This window comes from Ranitomeya variabilis, chromosome 2 (assembly GCF_051348905.1).
Source record: "Ranitomeya variabilis isolate aRanVar5 chromosome 2, aRanVar5.hap1, whole genome shotgun sequence".
Taxonomy (NCBI): Eukaryota; Metazoa; Chordata; class Amphibia; order Anura; family Dendrobatidae; genus Ranitomeya; species Ranitomeya variabilis.
In genome coordinates this window covers 1,061,259,542-1,061,282,382 of record NC_135233.1, presented here as the reverse complement: position 1 = coordinate 1,061,282,382, position 22,841 = coordinate 1,061,259,542, and the positions used below count along the sequence as shown (strand labels likewise).

Here is a 22,841-nt window from a genome sequence, read left to right as displayed (position 1 = left end):
TTTTTTTTTGTCGTTCTGATCTTTCACACTTCGCACATATAAAACACAGCTCCTCGGCTCACGGCCATTAACATAGCTTTGTATTCTCAACATTCCCGGGTTTAATGCATCGCTTTCTAATATCTTAACAGTTGCGGCTGCTTTTAAAGCATCAGGTGAAGCCGGCTTCACACGCTGAAATGCTGATAATCCTGTGAGATTGCGGATGACAGGCTTCAGTAGAAAACAGTCAGAGAGCGAGAGCGAGAGGAGACAATGAGCGGTGAGAGTCTAAAAATTCCTTACAACAATGTACTGAGCGCAGAAATCCATTCTAATCCTTTGAAGCCTGAAGACACTGCCACATATTGAACCGGTTAGGAAGACCGTAACGGTGGCCACTGCCAGCTCCTCTCATCAACCTTTTATCACTTCTCTAAAACCATGTCCGTATGTAACTTTGGGGTCATACGGTTTAGCGGAGGTTAACAAAGCCCAATTAACTTCCTCGTACCTTCCACCACATGGTACCATGAACATTCGCAAAAAAGACCGGAGCTCTAAAACCTTGCTCAGATTTGAAGAAATCTACTTGGGGGAAAAAAAGTGATCATAAAGAACATATGGATTATGCTTTATGAAAGTTTTCAGAAAGATCAAATATTGAAACGAGTTGCAAAAGTATTAAATCCCTAACTGTAAAAGTTCTGCTAAATTCTGGAAAAATGGAAATGATGGAAGAGTAGGGATTAGGGAGCGTTTAGAGAATAAAGAGACACCAAGTGCAATAGGGTCTTCAATTAAGATGAGGGAGAGGGAACTGCTCAACGTATGGGGTTGTTTGACCCATAACTGAGGAGTCAAGTAGCACCCTTCGAGACAGGAAATAGTGTTATGTAGAACAAATAGTAGGATACTACTGGGGTAGTCTTCACTGACGATGTAGGACTCAAGAAACTAAAGAAAATAGGGGAATTTGACAATAAATGGCTTCACCCAACCACTAACCATGAGTGGAGAAACAGTTTTGGTTTTATCATTCATATTCTCCGAAAAAAAGGCCAAGAAAGCAAAAATTCTTCCGGGATACGTAAACTTCTGAGCACAACTGTATATATGGGCCTCCCTATTTAAACACCAAGTAATCAGTTTCTGGCCACCAGTTACACATTTCACTTACTTTGGATCACTCCTGCTTCCCAGCTGTGATGTAGCCTGTTTATTCCCAGCTGAGACTTAGCCTGTTTATTCCCAGCTGAGACATAGCCTGTTAGACTGGCTTGCGTTTTGCCTTCCCAAATGCCTCTCGATTTTGTTCCTAATTTTGACCTCCCAGTACTGACCCGGTTTTACGACTATTCTCTGCCAGGCCTCATCACCAGCTTGCATCCACTCTGTGGACTCAACCCAGGGACCCTGCAAAAGTCCAAAACCCTGTATGAGAATTTAAGGGTTCCCTTGGGACCTACTAGATGGAGTAGCTTGCGGAAAGCCTGTCACCGACAGTGTTTTGTTCCACTAGCAGACATTCTTGCCATATTCTTTGAATATCCTATGCCATAAACATCCTAAGATAGGTCTGCGCTGTAGCAATCCTTGATCGGCGTGGCACTTTATGGCAGTGTGACTAGTGAGGTGGTTAATTTAGTTTGTATTGGAGCAACCATGTTGCAAATGAATTATCAGTACGTCATCAAGGATAGTACATCTGTATTACAAGAAACCTCAAAGTGGAAGAACCTTCAAGATTGGGTCAAGCTAATCCGAACAATGTGCATGTACAATCCTATATTTTATCTGCCTTCTGAATTTTTGAGCCTATGGCTCATTACTCCTCTAGCGAAGATCCCCCTTTAAACATGTCATGAAGAAGCCATGAGAAGTGATGGAAAGCCCATCACGAAACCATTACAGTTTCACGGCGACTAAACCCAGAACCTTTATACCCTAATTGCACTGCTTTCTAAAGGTCTTTTATAGCCCCGAAGACCCTATAAGAGGATGAATCATATCCCATTATAAAGTGACACTACTATCTCGGTGGTGACAGGGTGATGCATGTGTACAATACATCTTTATATACAGGTAAACTGTTTTATTGACTAAGTCCCCAGGTTAAACATTGTGCGAGCCTTCTTACGAGTCAACCATGGTCGGATTCAGATCAATTTTCCTGCATTCGTCAATAGGACCATAAATAATAATATGGTTTGCTTCCAAGAAGAAAGATTATCCACTCCTTGTGCTCATATACCTGATAAATGGAGTGGAAAAGCTAATGCTTGTGCCAGTAACGTAGCAGAGGGCAGTGTACGGAAACTAACACGGCCAAACAATAGGCTCCGAATACTAACAGAGGTATAACTAAATGTCCTGGGGGGCGATAGGCAACCTAAACCCATCATTTCTGATCATTTGATATGTGACTGCAAACTACTGCATCTTCTGTAATTACACATAAAAGGATACCTTACAGCACTGGGAGCAGGGAAGGACAAAAGAGTGGGGCTCTAAAGTAAAAAACCAACATCCCAAAGACGATCCTAGGCCAGAAGATCACTGTATTTTCATAGAATGGTGGTTTATAATCCCCTTATATTTTTCTACCAATCATGAACGCTTACTAAGAAGGACAACCCTGGAAGATTATGCCCCGCCCATGAGGAAAGGAGATAGTGCCAATATAGGCTTCCCACCACTCTCTTCTCCTCTGAAATGAAAAAGCTAATACTGCTGCTGTTTTCGAGGCAGAGGGCAGTGTATCGGAACTAATATGGCTGAACGCTATCCTGAAAATACAATTGGGAGTGTTGATCAGTCGAAAGAAGCATCTCTGTTGAAATAATGAAATGTGCTAACCGCTACGCAGATGAGCATAAATCACTGCAGCTCCAGTCTTAACAGTTCGATACTAGAGAGCTTATTATTTCCAGAAAAATAAAAATACAAATAAAGAGGTCACTAGGAAGACCCTGTGGTGCCATCTCGGGAAAACGTCTCGCAAAGAAGAAGCATCCACAACTTTATGCAAAGAAACCATTAGATCATCGTCTCTGTATAAAATAATGGAGGTCGAGTCAAAGATGATCGAAATAGTCTACATATCAAAACGAACATCATTACAGACGGCGGAAAGCTTCCATTTTAAAAGAAATGATAGGAAAAGCTATTACGAAAGCGGTCTGGGTAGAATTATTGTTATTTGAAGGTTTCAAGGGAGAACACATGCTAAGCCCCCGCTCCGGTAATAATTTACTCCTTCTCAAGAGCTTGACGACTATACAAAGAAAAAGCTAGATAAGAATCAAATCAACACAAAATGGAAGGACCACGGCATAAAGATAAAATAACAATTATTTAGAATAATAGTTCCTTGGCGCAGTGTGTACAAAGCAGAGAGACTTGGTAGTGAACACAGCTGCTTACAGAAGTGTATCTAGGAGCCCTGGGACACTTATGCAAAATCTATATTAGCGCACTCCATCCATCATGTCCCAGAGAGAGGCCAGGTGTGACCATCACTATTGCATCCCATATGGTTAAACCCCTAAAAAAGTGTACAATACTGGTGGCAAGGATATGTACAAAGAATAAGTAAAATTCAAAACAAAAACCTATTCAGTAGATCACCGTTTCTAGGGAATGTAGGTTTAGCACATAGTGCCCCGCCCATGAGGAGCAGAGATCAAGCAATTATAGGCTTAACTCCCCCCACAACCTCTTTCTTCATGGATAGTTACCCCAATAATAGTGTTGTAGTGCCCAAAGCTAACAGGGGCAAAACAAATAAAAACATCACATTAGGGAAATAATATTTTAAAAGGCTTGCTATTTTTGTCTAAAAACTTCACATTAGGGAAATAATATTTAAAAGGGTTTGCTAGTTTTGTCTAAAAAAAACCAAAACTCAAGGATTTTAGAGAATGTTTTTCTAACGCCCCCTTGTTTACCAAACATGGAGTGTTTGTAAAAAGGGCCAACCCTGGAAGATTAGCTCCGCCCATGAGTAAGGCAGAGATGGAGCTAATGTAGGCTGAGAACAAGCTCTCCATCCAAATAGTTACTGTGAAGATTGTGATGAAAGGGAGTACATTTCAGAGATGAGTGAATGTTCTGAAATTGAAATTCGCAAGCTCCATCAAGTCTTTGCCAAAATTTTGATTTGCAGTTAATAAATTTGCCACGAATCACGAGTACCGCAAAGCCTCCATATGCCCTGGACACGTGTGTGTAACACTCCGAGGTCTCCTAAGGCTGTACTGAACATTTTTCAAGCTCTTTATCACAAACACAGCCTTAGTAATGTCCAAGTGACCTCATCATATATAGCTATGGGTAAACAGATGGTGGCCGTTTTTCACTTCAGTCCTGTCACACACTATCTGTAATGTTTATTCAGTGTTTTATGGATTTCTCTATCTGTCACCATGGCTGAGCTGCGACATCCGCTCACTATCCAGATCCACCTGGAAATGTCTGCTGCATTCTCATGCTTTTAGTAAGATTCCTGTGGGAATCCTTTTGTCAATTCTTGCAGATCGAACCACAAATTGATCGAGTTCATCGGATCTAACAAATTATCGCAAATTCCATTCGCATCAAATCAATTCCCTCATATCTAAACTGGACATAATTGTAACCAGCTCACAACTCAAAGTTTCCTAGTTTTTAAGGTTGAAGGTAGACATAAGTCCATCAAGTTCAACTTATAACCTAACAGGTTGATCCAGAGGAAAGCAACAACCCCATGAGGCAGATGTAATATCGCCATATTATGGAAAACAATAATTCCCGACTCCACATACGGCAATCAGACTGGTTCCTTGGATCAACGTCCCATCACAGAGTCCAACGCCCATAACCGGTAATATTATATTTATCAAGAAAGGTGTCCAGGCCATCATTGTGCTTTTGTAGTTACATAGGTTGAAAAAAGACCACGGTTCATAAAGTTCAACCTTTCTCCAACAACTGTACATTTTGTCACTAAATTAATTATAACCCGCAATGTTATGTGCATCAAGGAAATCATCCAGCCCTTTTCTAAAAGCTGTTACAGTGTCTTCCATTACTACCTCTTGTGGTAGGGAATTCCACAGTCTCCACAGTATTCCACAGTCCACAGTAGGGCATTCCACAGTGAATCAGCCATTACAAGATCATTTGGTAGTGTGTTCCATAGTCTCACTGCTCTTACAGTAAAGAATACATAGTCTCACTGCTCTTACAGTAAAAAATCTGGTAGCCTAACTGCTCTTACAGTAAAGAATCTGTAATCTCACTGCTCTTACAGTAAAGAATACATAGTCTCACTGCTCTTACAGTAAAGAATCTGTAATCTCACTGCTCTTACAGTAAAGAATACATAGTCTCACTGCTCTTACAGTAAAGAATCCATGGTCTCACTGCTCTTACAGTAAAGAATCCGTAATCTCACTGCTCTAACAGTAAAGAATACAGTCTCACTGATCTTACAGTAAAGAATACATAGTCTCATTGCTCTTACAGTAAAGAATCTACAGTCTCCCTGCTCTTACAGTTGATAATCTATAGTCTCACTGCTCTTACAGTAAAGTATCCATGGTCTCACTGCTCTTACAGTAAAGAATCCATGGTCTCACTGCTCTTACAGTAAAGAATCCATAGTCTCATTGCTCTTACAGTAAAGAATCCATGTTTCATTGCTCTTACAGTTAATAATCTATAGTCTCACTGCTTGTACAGTACCATGTAAACATATGGAAAACAAAATCCGCAGTGCACATACTGCGGAAAAAAATGCGCGGACACATAGCGTTGTTTATTCCGCAGCATGTCAATTCTTTGTGAGGATTCCGCAGTGGTTTACACCTGCTCCATAATAGGAATCCGCAGGTGTAAAACCGCAGGTGGAATCCGCACAAAATCCACAAAAAAAATGAGGTAAATCCGCCGTAATTCCGCAGGAAATCCGCAGTGTGGGTTACCTGCGGATTTACCGAAATCAGTCTGGAAAAATCCGCAGAGTAATCCGCAATGTGTGCACGTGGCCTTACAGTAAGGAATCCATAGTCTAATTGCTCTTACAGTAAAGAATCTACGGTCTCACTGCTCTTACAGTAAAGAATCCATAGTCTTGATGCTCTCACAGTAAAAAAATTATAGTCTAATTGCTTTTACAGTAAAAATCCAGTCTCACTGCTCTTACCATAAAGAATCGATAGTCTCACTACTCTTACAGTAAATAATCCATACTCTCACTGCTCTTACAGTAAATAATCCATGGTCTCACTGCTCTTACAGTATAGAATCCATAGTCTCACTGCTCTTACAGTAAAGAATCCATAGTCTCACTGCTCTTACAGTAAAGAATCCATACTCTCATTGCTCTTACAGTAAAGAATCCATGGTTTTATTGCTCTTACAGTTAATAATCTATAGTCTCACTGCTTGTACAGTACCATGTAAACATATGGAAAACAAAATCCGCAGTGCACATACTGCGGAAAAAAATGCGCGGACACATAGCATTGTTTATTCCGCAGCATGTCAATTCTTTGTGAGGATTCCACAGTGGTTTACACCTGCTCCATAATAGGAATCCGCAGGTGTAAAACCGCAGGTGGAATCAGCACAAAATCCACAAAAAAATGAGGTAAATCCGCCGTAATTCCGCAGGAAATCCACAGTGTGGGTTACCTGCGGATTTACCAAAATCAGTCCGGAAAATTCCGCAGAGTAATCCGCAATGTGTGCACGTGGCCTTACAGTAAGGAATCCATAGTCTAATTGCTCTTACAGTAAAGAATCTACGGTCTCACTGCTCTTACAGTAAAGAATCCATAGTCTTGATGCTCTCACAGTAAAAAAATTATAGTCTAATTGCTTTTACAGTAAAAATCCAGTCTCACTGCTCTTACCATAAAGAATCGATAGTATCACTGCTCTTACAGTAAATAATCCATACTCTCACTGCTCTTACAGTAAAGTATCCATGGTCTCATGGCTCTTACAGTAAAGAATCCATGGTCTCACTGCTCTTACATTAAAAAATCCATGGTCTCACTGCTCTTACAGTAAATAATCCATGGTCTCACTGCTCTTACAGTAAAGAATACATAGTCTCACTGCTCTTACAGTAAAGAATCCATAGTCTCATGGCTCTTACAGTAAATAATCCATGGTCTCACTGCTCTTACAGTAAAGAATACATAGTCTCATTGCTCTTACAGTAAAGAATCCATAGTCTCATTGCTCTTACAGTTAATAATCTATAGTCTCACTGCTCGTACAGTACCATGTAAACATATGGAAAACAAAATCCGCAGTACACATACTGCGGAAAAAAACACGCGGACACATAGCGTTGTTTATTCCGCAGCATGTCAATTCTTTGTGAGGATTCCGCAGCGGTTTACACCTGCTCCATAATAGGAATCCGCAGGTGTAAAACCGCAGGTGGAATCCGCACAAAATCCACAAAAAAAAATGAGGTAAATCCGCCGTAATTCCGCAGGAAATCCGCAGTGTGGGTTACCTGCGGATTTACCAAAATCAGTCCGGAAAAATCCGCAGAGTAATCCGCAATGTGTGCACGTGGCCTTACAGTAAGGAATCCATAGTCTAATTGCTCTTACAGTAAAGAATCTACGGTCTCACTGCTCTTACAGAAAAGAATCCATAGTCTAATTCTCTTACAGTAAAGAATCCATAGTCTTGATGCTCTCACAGTAAAAAAATTATAGTCTAATTGCTTTTACAGTAAAAATCCAGTCTCACTGCTCTTACCGTAAAGAATCGATAGTCTCACTGCTCTTACAGTAAATAATCCATACTCTCACTGCTCTTACAGTAAAGAATCCATAGTCTCAATGCTCTTACAGTAAAGAATCCAGTCTCACTGCTCTTACAGTAAAGAATCCATAGTCTCACTGCTCTTACAGTAAAGAATCCATAGTCTCATTGCTCTTACAGTAAAGAATCCATAGTTTCACTGCTCTTACAGTAAAGAATCCATAGTCTCATTGCTCTTACAGTAAAGAATCCATAGTCTCACTGCTCTTACAGTAAAGAATCCATAGTCGCACTGCTCTTACAGTAAAGAATCTATAGTCTCACTGCTCTTACAGTAAAGAATCCATAGTCTCATTGCTCTTACAGTAAAGAATCCATAGTCTCACTGCTCTTACAGTAAAGAATCCATAGTCTCAATGCTCTTACAGTAAAGAATCCAGTCTCACTACTCTTACAGTAAAGAATCCATAGTCTCACTGCTCTTATAGTAAAGAATCCATAGTCTCATTGCTCTTACAGTAAAGAATCCAGTCTCATTGCTCTTACAGTAAAGAATCCATAGTCTCACTGCTCTTACAGTAAAGAATCCAAAGTCTCATTGCTCTTACAGTAAAGAATCCAGTCCCATTGCTCTTACGGTAAAGAATCCATAGTCTCACTGCTCTTACAGTAAAGAATCCATAGTCTCATTGCTCTTACAGTTAATAATCTATAGTCTCACTGCTCGTACAGTAAAGAATCCATAGTCTCACTGCTCTTACAGTAAAGAATCCATAGTCTCATTGCTCTTACAGTAAAGAATCCATAGTCTCATTGCTCTTACAGTTAATAATCTATAGTCTCACTGCTCGTACAGTTAAGAATCCATAGTCTCATTGCTCTTACAGTAAAGAATCCATAGTCTCACTGCTCTTACAGTAAAGAATCCATAGTCTCACTGCTCTTACAGTTAATAATCTATAGTCTCACTGCTCATACAGTAAAGCATCCATAGTCTCATTGCTCTTACAGTAAAGAATCCATAGTCTCATTGCAGTACAGTAAATAATCTACAGTGTCACTGCTCTTACTGTAAAGAATACTCGTCTGTGATTGTGATTAAACCTTCTTTCCTCTAGACGGAGATGACGCCCCCTTGCCCCTGTCGCAGGCCTAGGTGTATGAAGATCATTATACAGATCTCAGTACTGTCCCCTCATATAGTCATGCATTCTAATAAGATCGCCCCCAAGACTTCATTATTCCAAACTGAAGACCGCCAAGTATTTACAGATGAAAGACCCTGAATTCGACAATATTCTTCTCATCGACTAACAACAAGCCGGGATAAGATTGAAAACAGATTAAAAAACTGCTCATTGTTTTATTACACACTCACTAGCCTTTATTTGCTAAAACCGGTAATTCCTTGTAAGTTTTTTTTTACACCCATAATTTGGATTTCTCACAATTTTTAAGCTATTTGTTTGCTGTTAGTGACTAAAAACAGTCCTGTTTGCAGGCGAAGTCAGGAAAACAGGATTATACCTGGTCTTGATCACATCTGAAAATGAGATACATTGTATGCAGCCGAGACAATGATCTCTGAGCTGAACAGCCCGGACTCCAGACTGATACATTGTAGCAAACGCCCAGAAACATTTTGCTCACAGAGAATAATGTAGCCTGGATACAATCATATCTACTACTGCCCCCGATTCATTGGAATGGGAACAGAAGCAAAACGGAAACCAAAGTTAATGTTTTTTGTTAAACGGATCCTTATTTTTAAAGACCGATCCATCGACAACTGTAAACTTTGGCTTCTATTTTGCATCCGCCTTTGCTCCATTTATACCTAATATGTTTTTTTAATCATTATACTTGATCGTTTACCAACAGATAAGAACTGGACGTGTGAACAGAGCCTAAACTAGAATTTTTCCCATTCGCTGACAGTAGATGATTTTCTTTAAAAAGTTTGAAAAATTGAAACATAAAGTTTGTTAGAAAGTTTGTTAGAAAGTTACAGAAGTTTCTAAACAAATGGAATAAAGGGGTTTTCCACTACTAGGACAACCCCTTCTTGATCAGAATGTCTGGCGCCGATAAAATAATAAAGTCTATAGTCACCTAGCGTGCCGGCGCCGTTCCCGCGGTCTCGGCATTCGCTCTCCCGGGACTCGGGGACGGTTGTTGCTACATGTGACACCCAATCTGCGCCGGCGTCACTGTTTCCGCCTTCGGACAAATCGAACATGAAGAGGAAGTCCGGGCTGCAGCTGATCTCCGACTTCCTCTTCCAGCCCATTTCGACAGGTGGCGGGGACAGTGGTGACACTTCTGATTGGACGCCGGTGTTATCTGTCACAACAACAGCACGCGAGCCCCGGGAGACCGAGTGGCGATACCGCGGGAACGGCCCTGGCACAGGAGGTGAGTATAAGTTTTATTATTTTATGGGGGCCGAAAAAGTTGTCCAAGAAGTGGACAACTTCTTGAAGATTTTAACGTAAATCTAGATCCCCTCTAAAAAAAAGTTCCCTGAACTCAATCCACCATGGGATTACTCTCTCTATATTCCGCCCATAGTCCCGTCTCGGCTCACGTCTTCTTCTGGATAAATGAATCTGTTTATTTTACACCCCAGAAGTGTTGTGAAGCTCACAGGCAGTACTAATTATAAATGCAATTAACAAGTTTCAAGAAATTTTACCTTCACATCCATCGTTCTCCATCCTGGGCACAGATGAATTCCGGAACCTCGTAATTACTCTGAAATTTCCCAGTGATCTGTATTCTGTGGCTGGCACACCAGAGCCGCCTCTTACGACAAGAGGGTAACTTTAGCCTGGGAAATTGGAAGTGGCGGAAACTTCTTTTTTTTTTTAACTTTTTTAATTAAGTGGTACATTGTAACCGGGGAAGTTTCCCAGAAGACTTTATTGTCTTCTCGTAGACCAATGCAAACATACCGTACCATTCCTAATGAGGGGTATTCTATCCTGTAAAGTTGTGAATAGCCTTTTTAAAGGAAACCACAGGCAGTATAAATCAGAGCCTGGCCTGCAAGAAAAAGCCTGTCGGGGGCACTGGACTAGTCGGGTCTTTCCTTATAGTGCCAAAACAGATCTTCAGACTTTATTTCCTCTGATACGCTCATGCAGCCATGCTGTTAGGCAGTATCAATTGAGTGTCAAGATCCCTTTAAGTAAAACTAAATTTTAGAATGGCTATAAAGGCATGCTGGGAGTTGTGGTTTTACAACGGCTGAATAGCCACAGGTTGAATACCACTGCAATATACAGTAAAATGCCTTATAAAGGGGTAAAATTGCAAAGTTCTTGTATAAACAAGCAACTTTGCATTGGATCTCTTATTAAAAATCCTCTCTGTCCTACAGAATAATGGGATTTTTACTTCTATTGTTTACTGTTTGCTGTCTAGTTTAGATAGTCAAACAAGCTGGGTCGATATTAATCAGTAGCGCAGTACCAAAGGAATAAACAAACACAGAGTCAGAGACAAGCCAAAAAGGTCAATACCGGTCAGGAGCAGAAAATACCAAAGACAAGAGACAAAAGCAGGTCAGGGTCCAAGCTGAGTCAAGTACCTGGGAGTCCACACACAAAGGGGAAACACAGTGTCGGAATGGGAAGAGGGGACTAAACAGGTGCAGGCACAGCAAAGGCAGCAGGACAAATCAGGGTTTAAGCAGGGTCAGCTACTCACGCCGTAGGCAGAAACTATAACTGACAAGATGCAGCGGAGATAAATAGCAAGCCTGAACCCAGAATGAGGCAGAGCAAAGTTAACCCCTGACATGACCAGACCGGGAAAGGGGTAGACAGGACTCAAAACCTGATCTGGATAATGACTTCAATCATCTGATTCAGAACTTGGTAAAAACCCCTTTAAAGTGGATCGTTCACCAAATTAAAAAAGTGTCCGGATTTTGCCTTTATTTTATTCCCGCTGGTCCCCTGAGTATTTTGGTTTTTGTTTTTTTTAAATCCGCCATACGGTTCCAGAGATATGAGACTTTTTTTTTATTCAGAGCTAGTTTTTATCGTCTTTATTATGGGGGCGTGGCTCACAGAGTAATTATGCAGAGCAGCCTGGAGACACGCCCCAGAGGATCCTGTGAACCACGCCCCCTTGATAAAGATCATGAAAACTAACTCTAAATAAAAAAGGTCTATATCTCTGGAACCGTATGACGGATTTAAAAAAAACAAAAAACAGAATACTCAGGGGAGCAGTGGGAATAAAATGAGTGCAAAAACTGCTAGTTTTGAGCTGGTGACTGGTCCTCTTTAAATTTGGCGTTAAAGGAATCTAATATTTGCATTATTATCAAATATTTTGAATTATCGGAAAGTTTTTAAGGACCTCTGCTCGCTCACAATCTGCTGCTTTTACAGTGTTATTAGAGTCACAACATTGGCAGTCTGAACTCAATTTTTTCATTTTTTGAGCGACAGAATTTCTAGATTATTGGGAGGCAATCAGAAGAAATGTTCCAATTGGTCAAATCCAAACTGTATGTCCTACCACAGCGCATGGACATCAATGAGTTAGAGTAGAAAGTCTACAAACTGACTACACCTCCAAAATAAGAATTTTCACCCCATACACAAAATTCACTAATAAGGCCACATCCCAAATTTGTGCAGCAAGTCCCCAAAGATTTCATTACATATCCAGAGTTAGAACCCGGCATTAACAGACCCTAATAATCTACGTGTCGGATTATCAGAGGTTCCAACATATTGAAACGTGACACTTTTCAATACAAAGAGCCTTAAAGATGAAATAATAAAAAGCATCCTAAGTATTAGTCTCCCAATACCTATCAATATAAAACTAATACGGCCCATGTTGGTGAACTGAGTTGCCTAGAAGTAGTAAACTTCCACTAATTTGGCAACTCCGTGACCTGATGGCTGCCCTCTCCTACAAACAGCGCCACCCTGTCCACAGGCTGTGACTGGTATTGCAGATCAGCTCCTTTTAATTAAATGGCATTAAGCTGCAATACCAGGATCAGCCATGGAAAAAGGTGGCGCTGTTACTGGAGGAAAAAAGCCATGTTTTTCAAATCTGATACAATGCCTATAAGAATCCTGTAGAAGACGCCTTTCCTGTCTAATTGCAAGAAGACACCAGCATGGCACAACACTGAGCAGACTGTAGGGAACCGCGGCCTCCAGGGAGGCTCTGTGGCGTCTTTTAATGAGGCCAACAGAGGCAGCGGTGTCAGGTAGCAAGTCTCTAGTGGGAGCGAAACGATGGAGATTACAAGGCAACCCTCCGACACCGCACCAGATGAACACGTGACCTGGTCCAGGGGGTCCGCACATCAGCCATCGTCTGCGGAGGAGTCTGCGTCCTACATGGACCATTCTATAGATGTCGCAGAGAAAACTCAGAGGAAGCCCAGAAGGGTTTATCCGCTGCAGCCCATGTGGACATCACGTTACACGGCAGAGAACACGGAAAACGACGGAGCACAAAGGCCACGGTGACACGAGCGACTCAGCTCTGCTACATCCGGACAGAGTACTGACCACACTCTGCAGACCCAACATCTGGCATTGTACCGGCCACTGACCACAATGTACTGGTCCAAGAGATTCACACAACAATCTATTATCTATCTATCTATCATCTATCTATTATCTATCTATCTATCATCTATCTATTATCTATCTATTATCTATCTCTCTATTATCTATCTATTATCTATCCATTATCTATCTATTATCTATCTATCTATTATCTATCTATCTATTATCTATCCATTATCTATCATCTATCTATCTATCTATCTATCTATCTATCTATCTATCTATCTACCTATTATCTATCTATTATCTGTCTATTATCTATCTATCTATATATTATCTATCTATTATCTATATATATCTATCTATCTATCTATTATCTATCCATTATCTATCTATTATCTATCTATCTACCTATTATCTATCTATTATCTGTCTATCTAGTATCTGTCTATTATCTATCTATCTATTTATTATCTATCTATCTATCCATTATCTATTATCTATCTATCTACCTATTATCTATCTATTATCTATCTATCTATTATCTACCTATTATCTATCTATCTATCTATTACCTATCTATCTATCTATCTATCTATCTATCTATCTACCTATTATCTGTCTATCTATTATCTATCATCTATCTATTATCTATATCTATCTATTTATTATCTATCTATCTATTCATTATCTATCTATCTATCTATCTATCTATCTATTATCTATCTTATCTATCTATCTATCTATCTATCTATTATCTATCCATTATCTATTATCTATCTATCTATCTACCTATTATCTGTCTATCTATTATCTATCATCTATCTATCTATCTATCTATCCATTATCTATCTATTATCTATCTATCTATTATCTATCGATCTATCTATTATCTATATCTATCTATTTATTATGTATCTATTATCTATCTATTAGCTATCTAGTATCTATCTATTATCTTTCTATCTATTATTTATTATCTATCTATCTATCATCTGTCTATTTATCTATCATCTATTAATCTTTCCCTTCCTCTGACCATCATTCTTTTTTTTCACTTTTCTTTTTCTGTCATCTTTTTTTCTTTACATTTCTTGTTCTTCTACTTCATATCTATCTTTATCTGTCTGACATCTGTCCATTCCTCTGGACCTCTTTATTTCATTTTCTTTCCTTCTGTCTTATTTCTACATATCTACTTTTCCATCCATCCACCCCTTTCTTTCCTTATCTTTCTTATTTCTATATATCTTTCTTTCCTTTCCTCCATCCCTTTCCTTCCTTCTCTTTCTTCTAGCTTATTTATATCTATCTATTTATATTTCCATTGATTCAATCACTTTTCTTTCATTCTTCTTTTCTCTTTCTTCTAATTTATTTCTATGCGTTTATCTACTTTTCCCTTCCTCCAGCCCTTTCTTCTTTCCCTTCTCTTTCTTTCTTCTTATTTCTATATATTTATCTCAATTTCCCTTCGTCTGAAACAGTTTTCTTTACATTTTCTTTCTTTTTCTCTTCTTTCTCTCTCCTGTTCTTTTTTCTCTTTCCTTCTTTCTCTATTTCTTTCTCTTTGTTTCTCCCACTTTCCCATTTTTCTCTTTCGTTCTCTCGTTTTCTTTCTTCATCTTTCTTTCTCTATCTTTTGCTCTCACTTTCTCTTTTCTTTCTCTTTACTTTCTTTCGTGCTCTTTCTTTCTCTCTCACATTCTCTTCTTTCTTTCTCTCTGTCTCTTTCCTCTTTCTTTCTCATTCTCTCTCTTTCTTTTTGTCTCTCTCTCTTGTTTTCTTTCTCTATATTTCTTTCTTTTTCTTTCGCTTTCTCTTTACCTTCTTTCTCTCTCCCTCTCTCACTCTTTTTTCTTTCTCTCTTTCTCTCTCCTTCTCCCTCCCTCTCTTTCATTCTCTCTTTCTCTCCTTCTTTCTCTCCCTCTGTCTTCTACCTTACATCCCTCTCTGTTGCATGCCTCTCACATTGCAGGCAGCAGTGGCAATATTTCATATATCACCGTCCTCACCTTGGTTTCCAGCTGCGGTATAAACTCCACAGATTATCCATTTTGCCTTTACCCGTGTGTGACTTCACATGAATGTAAAATAACCCAAACAAAAAAAAAAAGGCAAAATGCAAATTAAATTAAGGGGATTGCTATTAATTTACTGTATTCCTGAGTCAAGTGAAGCAGAACACATCTGCAAAACACTGTACACAGAAGCACTGATTTAGGGATGTATAATTAGCAGTGTGGCATAAACATGACAGATACTAAGAGCGGTGTATGAATACTTCTGCCGCTCATGTACACTCTCAAATTAAAGAAATGTCTGGGGAAACATAAACCATAAAAAACATGCAGTGGAGCAGCAGCGCCAGGGAGCCCCACCGCTCCGAGCCTCGGGGATCTGCACAATGCACAGGATACAGCTCCACTATATGTGGGAGGTAATGCAAAGAGCACCAAATATCGCAAAGAGGAGAAAACTATAGAAGAAGGTGATAAACAAAAAAATCCCACCAGCTGTAAAGAACTTTAATAAGAGGAACCCAAGAAGACCATAGAAATAGTCTACTCACAACTGGAAGTATCCCACCCATAGGAACGCACAGAGGAGCACAGTATGGGAAGAGATCTGCATGGTACATAGAAGGGGAAAGACATCCATAGAAGAACGTTGTCCGTAGAGGATACATGTCCATGAAAGAACCCTGTCCATAGAAAAACCTTGTGTATAGAAGAACTCTGTCCATAGAAGAACGTTGTCCGTAGTGTAGCCCTGTCCATGGAAGAGCCCTGTCCATAGAGGAACCCTGTCTAAAGAAGAACCCTGCCCATAGAAGAACCCCCTCCATATAAGAGCCCTGTCCATAGAAGAACCCTGTCTATAGAAGAACCCTGTCTAAAGTAGAACCCTGCCCATAGAAGAACCCTGTCCATAGAACAGCCCTGTCCATAGAAGAACCCTGTCTATAGAAGAACCCTGTCTAAAGAAGAACCCTGCCCATAGAAGAACTTTGTCCATAGAATAACCCTGTCTATAGAAGAGCCCTGTCCATACAAGAACCTTGTCCATAGAAGAACCTTGTCCATAGAAGAACCCTGTCCATAGAAGAACCTTGTCCATAAAAGAACCCTGTCCACATAAGAACCTTGTCCATAGAAGAGTACTGTCCATAGAAGAGCCCTGTACTTAGAAGAGGCCGGTACATAGAAGAACCCTGTCCATAAAAGAACCCTGTACACAGAAGAACCTTGTCCAAAGAAGTACCCTGTCCACAGAAGAACCTTGACAATAGAATAGCCCTGTCCATAGAAGAGTACTGTTCAAAAAGGAGCCCTGTCATTAGAGGATCCCTGTCCAATGAACCTTACACATAGAAGAACCTTGTCCATAGAAGAACCCTGTCCTTAGAAGAGCCCTGTCCTTAAAAAAAGACCTGCCCATAAAAGTGCCCTGTCCACAGAAAAGCCCTTTATATAGAAGAACTCTGTCCATAGAAGAACCCTGTCTATAGATGAACCTTGTCCATAAAAGAACCCGGTCCACAGAAGAACCTTGTCCATAGAAAAGCCCTGTCCATAAAAGAGTACAGTCCATAGAAGAGCCCTGTCCTTAGAAGAGCCCTGTACATAGAAGAACCCTGTCCAAAAAAGAACCCTGTCCATTCTTGTCCATAAAAGAACCCTGTCTACAGAAGAACCCTGTCCACAGAAGAACCTTGACCATATAATAGCCCTGTCCATAGAAGAGTACTGTCCAAAAAAGAGCCCTGTCATTAGAAGAACCCTGTGCAATTAACCTTATACATAGAAGAACCCTGTCCATAGAAGAACCCTGTCCTTAGAAGAACCCTGTCCTTAAAAAAAGCCCTGCCCATAGAAATGCCCTGTCCACAGAAAAGCCCTTTATATAGAAGAACTCTGTCCATAGAAGAACCCTGTGTGTAGAAGAGCCGTGTCCATAGTAGATACAAGTAGACTAAACGATAATATCAGCTGGAGACAGAAAGGAAATAATTTTCCAACACATGAAAATAAGATCTACATACCTTGCAAACCAAGATTTGGAAATATCATTACTCAAAAGCGAGGTGGTGATTAGGGGATAATGTACTTTCCATGGAACTACTTGATTCTTGTGGTTTGGGGGAAAACCACAGCAAGATGACTACTAGCTTTTATATATTGGGTTAACCTTCCATAAACTTAGAGAAGAAGTTTCTAACATGTGGCTCTTTAGCTGTTACAGACCTACATTTTCCAGTATGACATGATAGCTAAAGGTTATTAGAGCATGCTGGGAATTGTAGTTTTCTAACTGCCAGAAGGTCAATAAATCAAGTCCATTGACCTAGAACTTACATCTCACTACCAAGTGCTTTCGAGTCTCATAAGATGACCGGATTACAAAAAAAAAAAAAAAGAAGCAAAAAAAAACTCACCGGGAAAGATATTTCTGCTTGAAAGAGATGATAGAATAGAAGAAGAGGACCACCAGCAGGAAGATGGATTGGGTAGGATTCATGAACATGGCATCAAGAAGTCTAAAGACCCTAAGAGAAGACGCGACACACTGGAGACACACTGGTCATAAACGCGATAGCACTTAGTAGAGTAGGATGAACGTAGGCTTTTGAGAATGCTATAAATGTGATGGATAACAAAGTTGACTCCAATGTGAAGAACCATCGTTAAATCTAAAGTTTTATCTTAATTTGGACTTAATATGAGAAGACACAGCAGGCTAAAAAAAGACAAGTATCAGTAGAAAAGAAGAAACAAGGATAGAGATGATGACAGAAATCAAGAATAAGAAACCTGAAGATCCAAAACAAGGTGACAGATGTGGAGAAGTAAGAGTTGTGTGGTCAACATCAGTCAAATCCAACATGAAGGCATCTACTAAGGGTTAATCTACTGAGGTCTTCAAAAAGATGGAAGAAATGTTATACAAACAAAACTAAATAATGATACAAAAATTGGAAGAAAAAAAAAATATTGTGTCCCATTATATCCCAAACACGACCCAGACCCCAGACATCCCAAGTAATCCCTGGATTCCCAATTCATCGTTCCTCCTGAACCCAATGTGAAAATTACAGTATAGATGAAGTTATTAGGTTACACAACATACGAATTCTTCTTGGCCTAAAAAATAATACAGAAAGGAAACTAATATCCAATAGTGAGAGTTCTTTGATCCATTTAATAGACGACCACAAGAAGAGCGCTCCCCTGCTAGCAAAAAGTGACTCCAGATGAGGGCTTTTATTGGACATATGGCTGCCTTCAGTCCAGACCTCACTGTTTACTGAGCTCGCATAGGGTTAATTCCAGATTTTCAAGGTCATTACACCCCCTTTTGGCTAATACTTTTAAAATCAGGTGGGCATTAACCCCATAAAGGTTAATAGTTGCAACCCACATTCACAGGAAAGACCAGATACGTAGTGTCCAAGGAATGGTAATGTCAGCAGGTATGGAAAATGCTGAGATGGCAATTGTGCCCGAGCAAGAAAGCAAAGCATATAGTGCCCAAGTAGGGTTAAAAGTAGGACGGTAATACTAAATAATGCTAAGTATGGGATAACGACTACATGGCATCATATAAAGTGCCCAAGAAGAGATCATTTGAGAATGGCAATATATAAAGTAGAAAGGTTAGGGTTAATAGTAAGTTTGGGCATATAGTGCCCAAGTAGGGTTAAAAGTAGGACGGTAACACTAAATAATGCTAAGTATGGGATAACGATTACATGGCATCACATAAAGTGCCCAAGAAGAGATAGTTTGAGAATGGCAATATATAAAGTGGCAAGGTTAGGGTTAATAGTAAGTTTGGGTATACAGTGCCCAAGGAGGCTGGCAATATAAACGCTTTGGTTAATATTAGGATGGTAGAGTATTTAGTGCCCATGTTGGAAATAAAATCATAAAAGTTTTCAGTTGTTACTTATAGTAATGTAGAAAGTTTCCAAGCAGCATGGCACAGCATGGCATGGTGTACTCACTAAGGGTTAATGTTAGGATGGCAGCGTCCATGCCGTGGTGTGAAGTATACGGGGATGGTAGGGTTAATACTACGACGCCAGGTAAATGATATGTTATATCGCGCTGCATGAACTGCGGCACCAACAGAACCAGCAGGACAACAACTACCATCATTGCCAGCTAATATAATAACAGCCTCGGAGAACATCGTGGTGGGGCGTCCTCGTAAGATTCAACCACGCTCTACATGAAGACTCAGACATGCCATTCCTGCCCAGCGCCAATCACCCGCAGGGCACAAAACACAAGTGTGGCAGCCAAGCGTCTCCGGGTGACTTGATCCACAGCGTCTCTTCCCGCAGGAGGGCACCGAGAACACCTCCAGGATAACACATAATAATAAAGCGTCTGTGCAGTGAGCGGTGCCAGGCCACAGTGCCGCCGGTGCCCCCTCCCTGCCCGTGTGTGTGTGTGCAGCGCTCCCCAGGGGCGCACGGAGCAATGTGCGGTCACCGGGACATAATGACACATGCCATGCGGGCACAGACACGCCAGCACATCTGGGCACAACGTGCGTGGGCTTCTTATGAATGACGGGTGGGTTTCAAATACCAAGACCGTGGGATAAAAACACGGGATCGCATTGCAATGTGCCTGCCAAGCCCGCTCCGTAGGTCGGAGATATTAGTGGCGGCTTCCATTTAATAGTTAACCCACTTCACTGCCAGGGAAGTCAGCAAATCTGGAAGATGACATTTACTCATGGAGCTTCCTAGCAAGCCAGCCTGGTATGGCATCATGTGGGCACGGCAGCTCCGTCTGACCATGGGAGACCACCTAATGTGGCCGCAGACAAGTCCTCTCCAGTAACAAGTTTGTGGTGCCCGTCGCCAACTAAATAGCATTAATGATGTGGTGGCCATTGAGGGTCATCATTATGATGGCAGCTGTGCCCAAGGATGTAATACGGTGCTGTAGCCAAATCACCCTCACGTTGGGTGGTCATTTGTGTGGTGCCCATGAAGTGTTATGACTGAGCTGGTACCGGGTGAAACTAGGGTGGCACGTTATGTATCAGGTACACTGGGTCCACACTAGGATGCTCGGATGGGTGGTCTATGGGTAAGGACGTGTGGTACCCGGGAAGGGGCACCAGTGCTACTGTAATGATGGGCAAATGGGTAGCGCCAAGCAAAACGTAACACGAGAACGGTAATAGCTGGGTCGTTTCCAGCTGGCTAGGTGTACAGGTAGATGAAGCGGGGTAGTGCCCGTGTATGGAGTGTCCTACATGCCAGGTCGGGGCTGAGGTGGGCAGGTGAGCGGAGCCCAACCCAGGGGGGCACAGGCTGGCACCATGGCGGGCACACAGCACCCTGCTGCTTCCTCTAGGTGTCTGTGCATCTCCTCTCTCCTCTCCTCCCTCATCTGACAAGGCAGGAAGTTTATTTTCCTCGTCTCTTTCTCCCTTCTAACCTTCCCTCCCTCCTTCTCAGCTGGCAGGGCGCAGGCGCACAGGAGCAGCATTAACGTGCACTTAATAATACACCGGAGGATGCAGCAGCTCCACTTCTCCCACATCCACAACAAGAGGCGGCGGGCACAGCTGTGCTGCGGGCAGGGAGCCGGTGCCGGCAGGAGCGGGCACAGCTGAGCTGCGGGCAGGGGCACCGGCAGGAGCGGCAGCCTCTGGGCTCCGGCAGCGCGGCAGGTCCCCGCTTCAGCACCACGCACACTGGACAGCCCCTTACCTGCGCGGTGCGGGCAGCTCCTGTCCGCGTCCTCCTCTCCCCAGTGCACGCACCAGGCTCCGCACTCACCGGGGGCTGCGCCTAGTGGATGCCCGGCCGGTGCCAGCAGGGCTGATGCCAGGCGGTGTGCCCGGGGCAGGCGGCGGGGCGCTGTGTGGGCAGGGTGCAGTGCTGCTGCTGCTGCAGGATCCGGACCATGCTCCCTTCTGGCTCCCTGCTTCTCCGAGGCTGTGTGTCTACTTGCTGGATGGGGGCGGGTTCAGGAGCGTCACGACCGGGAGGGGACTCCAGTCACACGGGGAGGCGGCGAGCCGCTCACTAGACACATGCCAGCCCTGCCTGTCTGCTGCCCGGGGCTGCGAGCCTGGCACACCCGGGGGTCAGAGCAGCCGGCCGGCCCTCCTCTGTCCGGGCTCGGCTGCAGCTTGTCCTCACAGCACCGAGCCCTGATCCCCGACAATCCGATTACTTGTCCTGTGTCACTGCTGTCAGACTGTGTGCAGAGAGCCGCCTGTCAGTACGTCCTCTGTCCCTCCTCTGTCCGTCCAGCCATCATCCGTCTATCCATCCTCTGTCCGTCCATCCTCTGTCCGTCCATCCTCTGTCCGTCCATCCTCTGTCCGTCCATCCTCTGTCCGTCCATCCTCTGTCCGTCCATCCTCTGTCCGTCCATCCTCTGTCCGTCCATCCTCTGTCCGTCCATCCTCTGTCCGTCCATCCTCTGTCCGTCCATCCTCTGTCCGTCCATCCTCTGTGTGTCCATCCTCTGTCCGTCCATCCTCTGTCCGTCCATCCTCTGTCAGTCCATCATCTGTCCGTCCATCCTCTGTCCGTCCATCCTCTGTCCGTCCATCCTCTCTCCGTCCATCCTCTGTCCGTCCATCCTCTGTCAGTCCATCCTCTGTCTGTCCATCCTCTGTCCGCCCATCCTCTCTCCGTCCATCCTCTGTCAGTCCATCCTCTGTCCGTCCATCCTCTCTCCGTCCATCCTCTGTCCGTCCATCCTCTGTCCGTCCATCCTCTCTCCGTCCATCCTCTCTCCGTCCATCCTCCATCCGTCCATCCTCTGTCAGTCCATCCTCTCTCCGTCCATCCTCTGTCCATCATCTGTCAGTCCATCCTCTATCCGTCCATCCTCTGTCCGTCCATCCTCTGTCAGTCCATCCTCTCTCCGTCCATCCTCTGTCCGTCCATCCTCTGTCCGCCCATCCTCTCTCCGTCCATCCTCTGTCCGTCCATCCTGTCAGTCCATCCTCTCTCCATCCATCCTCTGTCAGTCCATCCTCTGTCCGTCCATCCTCTTTCCGTCCATCCTCTGTCCGTCCATCCTCTCTCCGTCCATCCTCTCTCCATCCATCCTCCGTCCGTCCATCCTCTGTCAGTCCATCCTCTCTCCGTCCATCCTCTGTCAGTTCATCCTCTGTCCGTCCATCCTCTCTCCGTCCATCCTCTGTCCGTCCATCCTCTCTCCGTCCATCCTCTCTCCGTCCATCCTCTGTCAGTCCATCCTCTCTCCATCCATCCTCTGTCAGTCCATCCTCTGTCCGTCCATCCTCTTTCCGTCCATCCTCTGTCCGTCCATCCTCTGTCCGTCCATCCTCTCTCCGTCCATCCTCTCTCCATCCATCCTCCGTCCGTCCATCCTCTGTCAGTATATCCTCTCTCCGTCCATCCTCTGTTAGTCCATCCTCTGTCCGTCCATCCTCTCTCCGTCCATCCTCTGTCCGTCCATCCTCTCTCCGTCCATCCTCTCTCCGTCCATCCTCTCTCTGTCCATCCTCTCTCCGTCCATCCTCTGTCAG

General features: G+C 42.8%; 1 protein-coding gene across 2 annotated transcripts in view; it reads right to left on the bottom strand.

Annotated features, from left to right (window-relative positions):
- The window catches only part of KLHL29 (kelch like family member 29), an 878,960-nt gene extending 857,787 nt beyond the window's left edge, over nt 1–21,173 (bottom strand). For both annotated transcript variants that reach the window (XM_077291500.1, XM_077291501.1), the window contains exon 1: nt 21,040–21,173. The gene's annotated coding sequence lies outside the window, so the exon portion shown is untranslated. The remainder of the gene's footprint in view (nt 1–21,039) is intronic.
- Nucleotides 21,174–22,841: the final 1,668 nt, after the last annotated feature.